A 15,536-nucleotide genomic window follows, 5' to 3' on the forward strand; every position below is an offset into this window, starting at 1 on the left:
ATAAAATTCCTATTTATTTCCAAGAATGTATAATAAGTTATTAGAAGTTATTCTATATCGTTGAAATATAAAGCATGATTGACATAAAGTACTAAATATATTCGTAAATCTCCCATAGTCAAGAGTTTTATAAGTCTAAGTGTACGTCTGAATGGTAAAATCGAGACAAGACAAATTCCATGCTAGTCTTATATAAGAGCTCCCAAAGCGTTCATAAATCATAATTTATAAAACTACGTATGGTATTTCTTGTCGACTGGTTACTTTTTTATTGCTATGAATATCATTCAGAAATGGGGTTAATATATAATCAGTGATGTCCTCATTTACAACCATTATTGTAATTGCGCCTATTGGAGTTATTGTTGAACAATTAGAGGGTGTGTATTTGGTAAATCTCTCTCTCTCTCTCTCTCTCTCTCTCTCTCTCTCTCTCTCTCTCTCTCTCTCTCTCTCAAAAATAATAAATCTCAATTTTGTAAGCGGAAACATAAAAATGATCAATATTTTCATGATTAGTTTTCTGGCGGATATGCAAATAACTATTAACACTAATATTCAACTGTGCTGTAGATGTGTTTCGGGGATTCAAAATGAATAAAAAGAAAAAAAAAATGTGTCGTCCGCAATTAGTGAAGTACTCATACCTCTGGCAACAGTAAACCCCGATATATAGTACATATGATATGTTTATTTATTTGTGATGTTACATAATTACATAATATATATATTACGGATGACTACTATCAAAATATTATCATAAAACTAAAACAGGTTAATTTGTAGGAAAACAACAAAGAAACGAGCTGTTACAATGATTGTTTACGTTTTCGTGCGTCTGGTAGCATACTACAGGTGACTCCCGTCAGAAAACCTCCGGGTTCTGGGGACCTGTGAGATCTCATCCCAGGCGTAATCAAAGGGTTAATGAATGTGTGTCCGCAAATCCAGAGAAAGCGAATACAGGGGGTCCACTGTACATGATACAACTAGTCATTATCAATATAAACTATCTGGATATTCAAAGGGTATTTGACAAGGTGTCGCACACAAGATTGGTTAAGTAGATCTAAACTTACAGCTGGTTACCAAATTTGCTGATGACATGAAAAAGGGTATCAGTGTTGATAAGAGTAAAATTTACAAAACATGCATAAAATAAGAGAAAGATCATTACAAAGGTAAGTTCCTTCCAGCTATAATAAAAGCATTATTGGTAGCTTCCACAATTCTGGATGCTATCCCAAAGAAAGTATATAGAAAGACTAGAAACAGTACAGAAAAGAGTAACCAAACTAACACCATCAATCACACATTGGATCTTGAAGAGCATTAGTATGCCTCAACATATTATTATTCTCTGGCAAATGGCAAATTGCTCATTAGGAGGTCAATTGATCAAACCAGTCAAGATATTTCTATATATAAAATGGATATCACTTATCAGTTTACAAGTAGTAGTAAACACACTAGATCCAAAGGATAGAAGCTAGAACTGAAAAAGTGAGTGGGAACTTTTCACATACGAGTGCTTAATTTTGGAACAGAATACCTGAACAAATGCTATCTTGGAATATGGAATAGACTTTCAGCTGAGGGTAAATATCACTACATCTATAAATGTGACCCATTATTCCGGTTAGAGTACCTTTACACAGATAACTAGCTCAGCAAAGTTGTGGAATACATGGGATTACAAGGCCAATTACCAAACTGAGCAACATTTGACATCAACCTACAACACAAAAATAAAATGCCCAATTAAGGTAACGAATTAACCGTACCTTAAGAATTTCTTCACCTACGACTTACTACACGATGAGTACTTCGACGTTGAAACTGTCAAAAGAAAATAACAGCATTTATCTGCTTCTTAATCTGGCTTTAAAAGGACGGAGAAAAGCACGTCCTCATTTAAAGGCGGTAAGAAAATAACTAACGGGGTCACGAGTTAATGAGGGGTATGTGGGTGGCCCCACATGTCTCGTGACCTAGCACAGATGCCAATAGTCTCTTGCATACACAATTATTTTAAACTTAATGGTTTCCAGCTGGCACTGAGTATTTATCCTAATTTTACGACCGACGGTTTGTTTCGTATATGAACAATGCCCGATTACATCAGCATCAAAAACACTATAGTCAAACTCATCCTTTTTGGCCAGTGGGCGTTAATCGCGGTATGCCTGGATTTTCCGCACAGTTGCCACAATTCTATAAATGCGCCACGACAGTGACGAAGAAATGTGTCTCATATTTTTTATACTAATTACTCTGTCTCATAATAAAGCTTCATTTGTTTAAGAATGACTACGTTTTGATGGGAGAATTGATATTATTAAAAATGCTTTCCTGAGATTTGACAACACCGCTGTACTGTTATTATGCTCTGCGGCCACCTCTCTCCATCTCCGGATGCCGAAGGTCATTCCGTGTCACTGAGTCACTGACCCAACATGGATACATCTCCCACTCAAGCAAAGGAAATAATTTACAATGTAAATCAGTAGTTTTCAGATGAAAAGGCCAGCGGTGCACCTTTGTTACCACTCACTCAATCCCTTGCTCGGACAGCCAAAGCCACCAAAGCAAGTGAAAGGACTGTTAAAAGGATTTGCTGCAAAGCAAACCAAGAATGGTGGTTAGAAGCTGAACATAAGAAACCTGTCTTCCATTCACCAACAAAAACTCAGCCTGCAACGGTTACTAATTTTGATGACTTTGATAAGTGTATCCTAAGAAGATCTGTATTGGCATTTTACGAGAGAAGTGAAATCCCTACTCTCAACAAAGTCACGGAAGAGCTGAAGGAGTAAATATCTTGCAAAGGTAGCGTTGAATCACTTCAAAGAGCCCTGATGCAGAATGGCTTCCGATTTTCTCAAGTTGATGGCCGTAAGTTCCTTATGGAACGAAATGATGTTGCCCTTGCTCGCACGAGATTTTTGAGAGAGATGCGTCAAGTCAGACAGTCCTTTGAAAACTTCGTTTTTCTTAACCCTCTTACGCCGATTGGACGTATTAAACGTCGAGTCAAAATGTCTCCCGTATGCCGATTGGACGTATCATACGTCGGCTCAAAAAAGTTTTTTTAAAAATTCGCGGAAAAATACTTATAGGCCTACCAGCCGAAACTTTGTATCACGCGCCTTGGGGGATGCTGGGAGTTCACGGATCAAGGCGTTGTTTTTTGTTTACAATCGCTACGCAGGCGCGCTAAGCGCGAATTTCTTTCTTATCGACTTAAAAACAAAAAAGTATCAGTGACACATCTCGGAAATTATTTCGTCACTTTGACATAATTATTGCACCATTTTAAATTATCCTTTACATGAAGTATTATATGTATGAAAATCGTGCGCAATTTCATGCCTACAATACAAACTAAAAAAAAGTACTCATGATTGTAGCTTTCTTTTATCAGTTTTGAAAAAATATTTGTTTTCATATAAATAACGATAAGTGCAAAAATTTCAACCTTCGGTCAACTTTGACTCTACAGAAAAGGTCGAGAAACGCAATTGTAAGCTAAAATTCTTATATTATAGTAATATTCAATCATTTGCCTTCATTTTGCAACAAATTGGACGTCTCTAGCACAATATTTCGATTTATGGTGAATTTATGAAAACACTTTTTCCTTACGTTCGTGCGATAACTCTTCCGATAAATTTTTTCGTGCGATTGTCCTAATGTTTGCACCCTTTTCAATTTGCCGTTACATAAAGTTTTATATATGGAAATGTGCGCAATTTCATGCACAATACAACAAAAAACAACCCATGGTTGTAGCTTTTATCAGTTTTGAAATATTTTCATATAAATAACGTTTAAGTGCAAAAATTTCAACTTTCGCGTCAACTTTGACTCTACCGAAATGGTTTCGAAAACGCAATTGTAAGCTAAAACTCTTATATTCTAGTAATATTCAATCATTTACCTTCATTTTGCAACGACTGGGAAGTCTCTAGCACAATATTTTGATTTATGGTGAATTTATGAAAAAAAAAAAATTACGTTCGCGCGGTAACTCTTCCGAAAAAATCAGAATTTTTTTGTGCAATTGTTGAAATGTTTGCACCATTTAAAATTAGCTGTTACATAAAGTTTTTATATATGAAAATGTGCGCAATTTCATGTAGAATACAACTAAAAATGATGAAGGTTGTAGCTTTTCTCTTTTTTCGAAATATTTGCATATAAATCACGATAAATAGAAAAAAAAACCACGTTCGGTCAAATTGACTCTATACCGAAATAGTTGAAAAACGCAATTGTAAGCTAAAACTCTTACGGCCTAGTAATATTCCGTCATTTTACTTCATTTTGAAACAAATTTGAAGTCTCTAAAACAATATTGTGATTTATGGTGAATTTTTGAAAAATATATTTACCTTCACTCCGCGCGCCGATTCGCGGCCGAAAGTCTCCGAAATACGTACATGGCATTATCCTAATATTTGCTCCTTTTCATATTAGCCTTTTTATAGAGTTTCATATATCAAAATGTGCGCAAATTCATGAAGAATACAATAAAAAATAATTGAAGGTTGTAGCTTTTCCATCTTTGAAATATGTGATATGAAAAAAATATATATATTAAAATTTCGACATTCGGTCAAATTTAACTCGTCCGAAATGGTCGAAATCTGCAATTCTAATCTAAAACTCTTACAGTATCGTAATATTCAATCATTTGTCTTAATTTTGAAAAAAATTGGAAGTCTCTAGAACAATATTGTGATTTACGGTGAATTTTTGAAAAAAATATTTTTTTGCGTCCGCGCGTTACGAATTCGTACATCATTTTGTGATAATAATTTTCCGGTGTTGCTTGTAGTTGTTTTACAATGTATTATATATCAAAATGATTGCAATTTAGTGTACAATACAACGCAAAAAAAAAGTAACTGGTTAGCTTTGACCGTTTTCTGCACAGCGTGATTTGAATTATTTCAATATGTATGAATTTTTTTTTGGTCGACTACCGATTATATCGCATTATTTACATATGATCAATGAGTATTATTTTTTCTATTTCTGATGGTTGCATTCTAAACTTCAGGCAATGACAAAAAAAGGAGCCAAAAATGAACTCTTAATCTTCAAAAGTACGCGCGCTGTAATTTTTTGAAAAAATGATTTTTTCCACTTCCGCGCTCACTTCAAACCAGGCCCGGCATACGGGAGACATTTTGATTTTTAGGGCTCCGGCGTAAGAGGGTTAATGAAACCTGGGTCAATCAAAATTACACTGTTGGAAAGTGTTGGACTGACACGGCCTCCAAACAAGCAACAGGAGTAAAGCCGTCTACGGGAAAAGGAAATCGCCTCATAATTCTTCATGCAGGAACGAAAGAAGGCTTTGTCGAGAATGCTGAATTATTTTTCCTAGCAAAAAATGATGATTATCACAAGCAGATGAATGCTGCAGTTTTTGAGCAATGGTTTGAAACCCAGTTGTTACCCAACATCCCCCAAAAGTCTGTAATTGTGATGGACAACCACTCGATGGTGCTTGAAAAAAAAAACCAACAAAATCTTGGAGAAAGGATTGATTGATTGATTGATTGTGTATTATATCTGGCGTCACAACATCTGGGTAATTGACACCGAAATAAATTAAATATAAAAAAATTAATTTTTTGATAAACTTCATATAAAAAGATCTATAAATATACTCTATAAAAATTTTGTTCATATATAAGTTCTTACATAGACAATCTATGTATAATTTACATTTGGTTAAGGAGGCCCGCCTCCCTCATAAAAATATATAACTGCTCTATATTACAATCCTTTCCAAGAATTGTAGCTAGGATAAAATTACCTACTCTGTCACGACCCCAAGACAGGAACCTATGTCTCAAATTCAAGAATCTGGGACATTCAACCAGCAAATGTCTCACAGTCAAGGGCACAGTACAGTTCTCGCAAAACGGAGGATTTTCACGAGACATCAAGAACCCATGGGTGAGTCTTGTATGTCCAATCCTCAATCGGCACAACATCGTTTCTTGTCTCCTTGGCATATACGGATATGACCAAGGAGACACTGATGACGTGATACTACGCATTTTTTTATTATTTAAAATATCCTCCCACTGGGACTGCCAACATTTTTTAACTCTCTGACCTACTAGAGGATACAAATCCCGATATGGTAGTAGGCATCTTGTGGGTTCTGAGGAGCTGACTGCAGACTTTGCAAGTTGTCAGCTTTCTCATTCCCAGCCCCCCCACCGGAAGGCACCACAGAACTTTATTTCTTTCCCTCTTCTTTTTAGTAAAAGCAGCCATTCCAATATATCTAAAATCAGAGGGTTAAAGGGTTAAACAAAATTTCCAGTGACTGAAGAACACTTCTTGAGTCACAATATATAATAAAATTATTTTCATTCCGAAATTAACAAAACTTCCTGTAAAGCTTTTTAAACAAAATTCCATATAATTCTGCTGTAAAAAATCGATGCAACGATGATAACCTGCCACTTCTCTCTACATCAGGAAGGCTACACCAAAGCCGACGCCAGCATCTGACTTTGAGCCATCCGTGAAAACTGCAATGGAGTCATCATGTTGCCACGGAATGTTCTAAAATATTGACCGCTATGGCCTCACTGGACAATTCTGTCTTGGTAAAATTAAAATATCTACAAAATTTTACCTCTGGAAAGTTCCAGGGGGGACTAACTGAGTATTTTGCTGGTAAAATCTCGATTCTTGGCATATTTAATTCACGGACTATAGAATTTACTCTAAAAGCGAATGGATGAGGTTGCTTAGGGTGACTTTCATAAAACTGCCAATGCCTTTCAATTTCTCAATGCAAATGCTGGTTTAAAGGACTTAGGTAGCCTCTGGAATCTATACCAGCTCCGAAACCAGCAGACGTTTATAATGAAGATCCAGTGGCACCTCATCAGCATCTACAAGCATGCTCTCGGTCGGAGATGATTTAAATGCTCCGGTACACAACCGTATTCCTCCATGATGAATTGAGTTGAGCATTTTGAGGCTATTAGGCTTCGCAGAAGTGTACACCACACACCCAAATAACTAATAATTTTGAAAAGAAAAAGACCAAGGCTTTATATAATCTCAACATCTGAGTTCGGTCTGCACCCCATGAAGTGTGAGAAACGACTTTCAGCAAATTCATTGCTTTCAAGCATTTTTGCCTTAATATATTTCAGATGTGGATCCCAGGTCAGCTTTGCCTATCAAAAATCAAGCCAAGAACCTTGTTTCACCAACACATGGAATCTCTGCCTATGAATGAATAGATCTGGATCAGGGTGGATTCCCCTTATATGACAAAAAGTGCATAGTTACAGTTTTACTAGCAGAAAATCTAAAACCATTAACCTCAGCCACTTTACTATGTTATCAATGCAGAGCTGAAGGCCGGCGTTCGCCACTGCCATCCTTGATGCTGCAAAGGAAATTGATAGGTCATCAACAAAAAGGGTATATGTTTATATCTGGGGGAATTATTTTAGAAACCCCATTGATTACCAAGGCGAACAAGGTTACACTTAAAACACTTCCTTGTGGTACTCCTTCTTCCTGATTGAACACATCTGACATTGTTGCTCCAACCTGAACCTGAAATATCCTATTTTTTAAAAAAGCCTTAATAAACAGGGGTAAATTGCCTCTCAAGTTACATTCATAAAGGACCCTTCTCTAGGTCAAAGAAAACAGTGATGTGATGCTGCTTGTTGGCAAAAGCTTCACATATTGAAGATTCCATTCGTACCAATACATCAGTTGTGGAGTGCATACTCCGAAAAACCACCACTGGGGGGGGGGAGCAGCGACAGATATTTTACCTCTTCCAAGTACCACATCAATCGTGTGTTCACCATTTTTTTTCATGATCTTACCCAAACATGTTAATGCAATAGGACGATAGTTTTCTGTCTTGAATGGATCTTTTCCAGGTTTCACACAAATGGCAGTAATTTCCCCTTTTAACTTCTCCCAAAGCTTGGGGAAGATATGTTCGCGGTAAATTCTGTTAATTAGGCTTAATATGAAAAGTCTGGTATTTTCAGGGGTATGCTTTATCATTGAATATGTTATATCGTCCAGTCCAGGAGCGGATTCATTACATTTATTCAAGGCTGATTCAAATTCTCGAATAGTAAAAGGAGTCATTGTATTGCTCATGTCTTAAGGTATTAAATCAAACTTCGACCTGTTCCATTATCCAAGCTTTGAGCTGAATAGGGTCTATCATCATTTTTCTTCGCAACATTAGCAAAATGATTAGCAAACTCATTTGCCACTAACTGGGGGTCTGCTACCTCACAACCATTCATCTTGATAACTGGAGGTTGACAAGGAGTGAACTTGCCTGCTATTTTTCTAACTCTCTTCCAAACTAGAGTCAGAGGAGTTTTTGAATTTAGTGAAGATATGAATATTGTCCAAGATTCTTTTCGTGCTTTTTTGATTTCCATGCGAAAATGAGCTCTCGCTTTTCGAAATTCTACACGATAATACTCACATTTTCGTCTGCGGTATCTGGTGAAGGCAGATCTCATAGTTCTATGAGTTTCCTGGCATTTTACGTGTCCACCAAGGAACTGGTCGGCCGGACAAAATTTGCCCGAACGTTCCTAGGTATAGAGTTGAAGACCATGCTGAGAACATTATTGTATTCAAAAAGTCAAGAGCGTCATCTACACAGGGAAAGTCAATCAGCAGAGTCATCTATTGAGCTGTGCTCCTGGAATGTTGACCAATCAGCTTTACCAATGTTCCATTTGGGTAGCCTTGAAGATGGAGGACTTGATGCTACACTCACCACTATCGGAAAATGGTCACTGGTAAATCTATCATTTATAGTTCTCCAATTAAAGTCAATAAGACAGTCATCACTACATATAGATAAATCAATTGCTGATAACGTGCCCGTTTGAACATGAAAATGCGTAGACTCCCCAGAGTTGAGGATCCCCACATTTTCATTTTTCTTAGATGGAAACCATAAGCACCTTCCTCTTTGATTTGGTGATGATGTCACCCGCCCCAAAGAGGGTTTCTGCTATTCATATCTCCCAAAATAACAAAAGGACGTGGTAACTGTTGAATAAGAGATTTGAATTCATTGATGGGGAAGACTTCGTTAGGTGGTAGATAGAGAGAGCATACTGTATACTTTCTTTGCAAATGGATCTGCACACCTATCACTTGCAATGCTGATTGAATAATAATAGGATTTTGTGGGGTGTCATTTCGAACATACAAAACAACACCACCATGGCTTCCAACATTTAAATTATAGGTGGAGTGATAGGATGTATACTCTCGTGGGCTGGGGCACATATTATTACCAATCATGGTCTCCTGCAGAGCTATACAAACAGGAGACACTTCTGATATGAGCAGCCTTAACTCTTCCATTTAGCTCTTAATCCCTGACAGTTCCACTGGAGAAAATTAATGAATTTTTCACTTTCCTTTAGAGGCTGTTACATTAGGACTCTTTTAACGAGCTTTCAGCTTACAACCCTGCTCTTTTTTCCTGGAAGGAGACCGATTGTTTAAGGCTGCCTTCCTTTTTTTTTTAAAGGGTTATCAGTCTCAGGAACAGCAAGACAAAGCTGGTGTCGCCTGAGATGGGGTGTGAGGATCGGATATTGGTGTATCCTCGAAAGCATTTACAGGTGGTACAGCCTCCAGAGAGGCGGGAGTGCCAGGTACTCCTGGCACAGCCTCCACAGAGGCAGGGGTACCAGAAATTACTGGCTCTGCTTCCATAGAAGCAAGTGCGCCAGAAACCACGGGCACTGCCTCCAAAGAGGCGGGAGTGCCAGAACCAACTGGCACCCCGGACCTCCGAAGGAAGGCATGGAGCATCAGAAATCACTGGCAATGGCCATCCGAGGAGGCCAGGAGCACCAGACATCACTGGTGCAGCCTCCAAAGAGGCAGGAGCACCAGAAATTACTGGTGCAGCCTCCGGAGAGGCAGGAGCACCAGAAATCACTGGCGCAGCCTCCAAAGAGGAAGGAGTGCCAATCAACAGCTGGTGCTGGCCTCCAAATAGGCATGGAGTAGAAGGTATCCCTGATTTTCCTATTTAAATTATCCTTGGTAACATTTGTGTTTCTTTTTCGATTTGCAGCAACACTGGAAAGGATATTCCTGGTCTAACGAATTGATTCAATACTCTCTCTTTTGCCTCTCTAAATGTAATACGTTCTGTACCCTTAAAGTTTGAATTTCTTTTTCCATGATGTACACATCACAATTAAGTGAAGACGATGGATGATTGTCTCCATGTATACATCTGGCTTGTTTACCACACATGCCATGCTCCGGCTCACTGCACTTGACACAAGTGCAGTCTCTGTCTACAGGACCCTAACATATGTCTGAACTCTTGACAATGAAAACATCTCCTCGGTCTTGGGATATATTGTTTGATCTTAAAACGTAGCCAGGCTGCTTTTACTACAGAGGGCAATCGAGTAGAATTGAATGTAATAATTAAATTCGGAAGTGGGACAAAGACTCCATTTACCCTCTTCCCCTTCATTCGTTCAACTCTCATTAACCTTGATCTTTTAATTCCTCTTCCAGTTTTTCCTCAGAGTAGGTCATCAGCTGGGGTGCATATATCATTCCCTTGGAGTAATTCCAAAAGGCATGTACTGCACATTCCACTTTGACTCCTCCAAGGTGTGATAATGCTTTCAATTTTTCAGTTTCTTTTGCTGAGGTAGATTCCACCGTCAGCTTTCCTCGACCTTCATAAGAAATCTTAGGTTCTCGGCCACAACACTTCACAATATCTCGGTACACATCAAAAATATCACAACTTGATTCTTCCAGATTAAAAGTTAGGTACTTATCGTGAGACTTTTCAAATCATTCCCGGTCCAATTTCAAATATGCTTCTGCTCAATTTCCCTTTACTCTGTACTGGAGCATGGGTTTCAGTGTACTAATTACACTGGAAGGTTTTTTAGATTTCTCCAGAGGAAGGTTGTCAGGAGGTTTCCAGCTGCCATCAACTGTGCCGATTCACCACCATCAAAGGGTCCAGGGGTACTTGAATCTTTATTTATTTTTATCATAAAGACTGAAGATTGAGAAAAAAAAATATAAATAAATAAACTAAAACCTTAAAAAGGAAAGATATGCAATCAACCTTTCATGGATATTTTCTTCCACTAATGGCATAAGTGAGAACCGACTCCCCCAATGTCCGCATCCCTACCCTACCCCACAGGGGATGGCACAACATGATTAGAGTGGCCCAAGTGTAAGCCAAACCCGCTTGATAGGACTGAGAGTATTACAAGAATACAATCATCCCCACCCTAATCACATTATGGGCAAACCGGACAGAATGCCGAGAGTCCTATCCGCAAAACTAGACCCCCCTGGAATCCGTGGTCCAGCCCTGCAAAATAGTTCCGCCTGATATCACTCAGGTCCGAACATTATCGGGCAGTTGATGGTCCTGCCACGGTTCCCACCTATTTAGCTTCAGATATAAAACCCAGTCCCAGCTATGATATCTTTCTGTTTACCAGGTCCAGTAAATTTTTGCAAAGGTGGAAATTTCCACAAAATTAATCCAAAGAAAAAAAAAATTACATGAAGGAGAAGGATGTAGTAAGAATGAAAAAAATTCAAAAAGAAGGAAAAGTTCTGACTAATTTAGTTGGATCAGCAGCTGGGCCCCAAGGACCAGTGAGCAAGAACCCCACCAGGCATCACGCCCCAGCTGCTGGTCCCTAAGCCCCCTACCCACGTCAAGGGGTCAGCATCTAGGGGGTTGGAGAAAGGAAGCAATAAAGGACTGGCTTATTAAGAAGGATGCACATCTATGTGACAACATGCTGAAAGTGGAGCTCTCTGAACTCGCAAAAAAAAAAAACCAATAATGGGAAGAAAACTTACGTGACTGACACACTTGCTTCAGAAGCAGGACAAAGTTGTATGACTACCCCCATAACACTGTTCAATACAACCCGATAGAACTTATATGGGCGCAAGTAAAAACTTACATATCCAAGAGAAATACATTCAAAATTGCTGAACTTAGGCATTTAGTCAAAGATGCTTTAAAGAATGTGACAGCAGAAAACTGGAAGCAGGCAATAAAACATGCTGAGAAACTTCAAAAACAAGATGCAAAGCAAGATAGTATATCAGTTGAGCGATTTATAGAGTCATTCGTCATTAGCATCAAGGACAGCTCAGACAACGAATCTCCTGATTAAACAGCACGGAGAGGATTAGGCCTACTGGGGAGACCTCTAAAAAAAACCTGCCTTGACTTATACCTCCACGGTGTTGTGGAAACAAAGTCAAAATAACAAAGATCAGTCTAAGAGAGAGAAAGAAAGGGGTGGGGCGGCAGTACCTGGATAGACGTGGCAACGGTGGGGAAAATGCCCGGTATTTTCGACCAACGCCTCACTGGCCAAAAAGGATGAGTTTGACTACAATGCTCCCAAGATTTCATCAAAGCCACATCAAGTAAATTTAACATAGAAATGAAAATTGGCAAAAAGGTAGCCAAGCACACAACACAAAAATTAGTTCCTAAAAGTACTGGAACAAACAGAAAATCCTGTTCTTAAACAGATGCACTGTGAAAATATGAACTGCATAAGCTATTCTGAACACCAAGTGCCTCGTGAGAAGGCATTAAATATTTTACAAAAAGATATGAGAACATTGTAATAATTTACAGTCGCAAACACTGATAATGAAGGTTACCCCAAATTATTATATCAAAGGCAACTTCTACACTGTATTATACTAAATACCATACTGTTCCACTCCTAGCGGAAAAATTACCCCTGTAAGGACACTCAATACTGGATCTTAATCCCTAACATACCTAAAGTTGGGGGAAACAGGAAGATTTCCTTCCCTTGGTACTGCCTACTACTATCTAACATGGAAAATAATGTACGATGAGACCTTTGTAAGAGAACAAAATAGATCATCCCTGAAAACATTTAGTATTAAAATTTAATGACATTATCAAGTTATTCCCATCAAATGACTTTGTAAATAGCTACTTAAACTATGCACAAAAAACCAAAGGAAGTTTCCCTTCAGTTACAAAATTAACCAATATCAACACCAATTTCACCAGGTCATTTATTATGGGTTTCCCCACAACGAGTGCTATTAAATACAGTGAACTTTTTCTAAAACTAATGACAAGCTAAATTAGCAGCAATGTTAACTTTTCCATCTACTACATCAAGATTCCAGCCACCTGGATTTTGTGATATAGTTTAATATAGCCAAGATATACAACTATATATGTAGTTGAGAAAGACAATGATTTTACATAAATTCATTATATAACCAAAGGAATTTTTCAATGCAACCACCAGCAAATATGTTCCAACTAAATGGTCTTCAGAAATTTCCCAAACTTGACGAACAAATTTTTGGATCTCATAATTCAACAGCTATGCATCACTTTTAGAATTCAACAGCTATGTATAATTTCATTCAAAAACCATTGAACAGTTTATATATACCTGGTTAAAACAAAAATGCAGGAAAAATTAAGGCAGTCCTTGGTAATGGCTGCATCAATACTGTACTACGTACTCCATTCTCCTGGCATTATTATTATAAAGGCTTAGTTTATCCAGACATCTGAGCCTAACAACGGCTCTTCTCAGGCTGGTTTTCACGAATTAATCCTGAAAAAAAATTCAAGACTTTATTTAGGAAACCTGTTTTACTTAGGAACATGAGGATCCTATCAAATACAAAATCTTGCCTTCAGCAAGAATGCCTTTTAAAGTCATGTTTTGCAAATATAAGTTTCTTTGATGGTTCCAAATTGGACAATCGACTAATAAGTGTAGGAAAGTCATTGGTGTCTGGCATGTACTACATTTCATTGGGTCTGGATGTGTTTTTGACATCAAATGACCATATGAAAATCTAGTATGGCCTATATGTAGTCTTGTCAGTAACACTTCTTGAGCTCTTTCTTTTTGATATGATGACAGCCATGAATTAACTTTGCTTTTGTCCAAACTATTTGCCAGTCTTCATATATTAGAGGCTTAATTGAGGTTATCTAGTCATACTGGGGCATGTGTCATTGTTGATGGAATAGTGCAGGCTAATTTGGCAGCCATATCTGCTTTTTCGTTTCCTTCAATTCCCAAGTGTGCTGGATTCCAACATATTTTTATTAATAGTCCTGATTGAATAAGTTGGTGTAGTTTTATTTGGATTTCTTGTACAAGGTAATCTGTAGACTTGTACTTACTTGTTAATAGCATCAACAGTACTTCATGAGTCGCTGAAAATTATGGAGGTTCAATGCATTCTGACTATGACATATCAGTAGATAAAAATAGACACGAAACGGGAATCAGATTCGGACCAACATTGGCATACCTAATTGAGCGACGTCAGGCTGCTGATGTCTAGCATATTTAAGAAATAAAAACACAATGAATATGCATCATTTCTTTGATTCTTTTAAAAAGTTATACAATACAGTATCCAATAATATTGTATGTATTCTCATATTATTATATCATAAAATACTAACAAAGCGGTCAATGTTTTGGATTAAAAATTAGCTGATGGCGAATACAAGATTATTTCTCCATATTTAACTCAATTTGGAGCGAATTGCCTTTCTTCTAGTTAGTGTAACATATCCAGATACTTTACTTATATAAGACAGGGTAATTTGTCATTTTACTACGTGTTTTCAAGTCGAAATATGAATTAGATACATCTCATGAACTTAAGTTTTCTTTTTTTTGTTACAGATTGCATTGTGACCATGTTTATTGTGTAAAAATATTATGTGATTCTGTTCACTATTTTCACTTCATTTCATCATAGTATGAACCTTTACCATTGCGTTACTTATCTTTTGTTGGTGTGAAAACAACAGTAAAATGTGTTCTTTCAAGACCTGAAGTTTTGATTAAAATTATTTTCTCTCAATTTTATCTACGGTTGTGTTTGATGGCGTAAGTTTACTAGAGTTATATCTTTGTTGCCAATGCACGACAATAGTACTATATGGATGAAACTCGCAAACTTCGGTATAGTACCTTCAAACTCGACCATAAATAAAATGAGAGAAATGTTTTAATCAAAACTAATGGGCATGAAAAGAACACATCTTACTGTTTTCACTCCAATAAAAGATAAATACGTAAAGCTCTTAGTATTCTGATGAGATAAAGTGAAAATATCAAATGAAATCTGTTGATTTTTGTTTACACAATAAACATGGCCTCAGCGCCATCTACTAACGAAAAAATAACTAAATTTTGTTCACAGACGATACTTTTTAAGTGATATTTCCACTTGAAAACACTTTGTATAGCATAAAATATCCTTATCTCATATAAACAGAGTATCTTGAGATTCATTTGCGCTAACTAGAAACAAGAAAGTCGCTCTAATTTGAGTTCAACACAGCAAAACAAACTCGCAATTGCCCTCAGCTGATTTTCAAACCAAAACATGATTGCCATGTTTGTACTTTATAATACAAA

The 15,536-nt window shown here is 37.4% G+C and overlaps 1 pseudogene; it reads right to left on the minus strand.

Moving 5' to 3' along the window:
• LOC135217615 (coronin-1C-A-like) overlaps positions 1 to 15,536 on the minus strand; it is a 90,993-nt pseudogene that overhangs the window by 62,998 nt on the left and 12,459 nt on the right.

Source organism: Macrobrachium nipponense, chromosome 7 (assembly GCF_015104395.2).
Source record: "Macrobrachium nipponense isolate FS-2020 chromosome 7, ASM1510439v2, whole genome shotgun sequence".
NCBI classification, from domain to species: Eukaryota; Metazoa; Arthropoda; class Malacostraca; order Decapoda; family Palaemonidae; genus Macrobrachium; species Macrobrachium nipponense.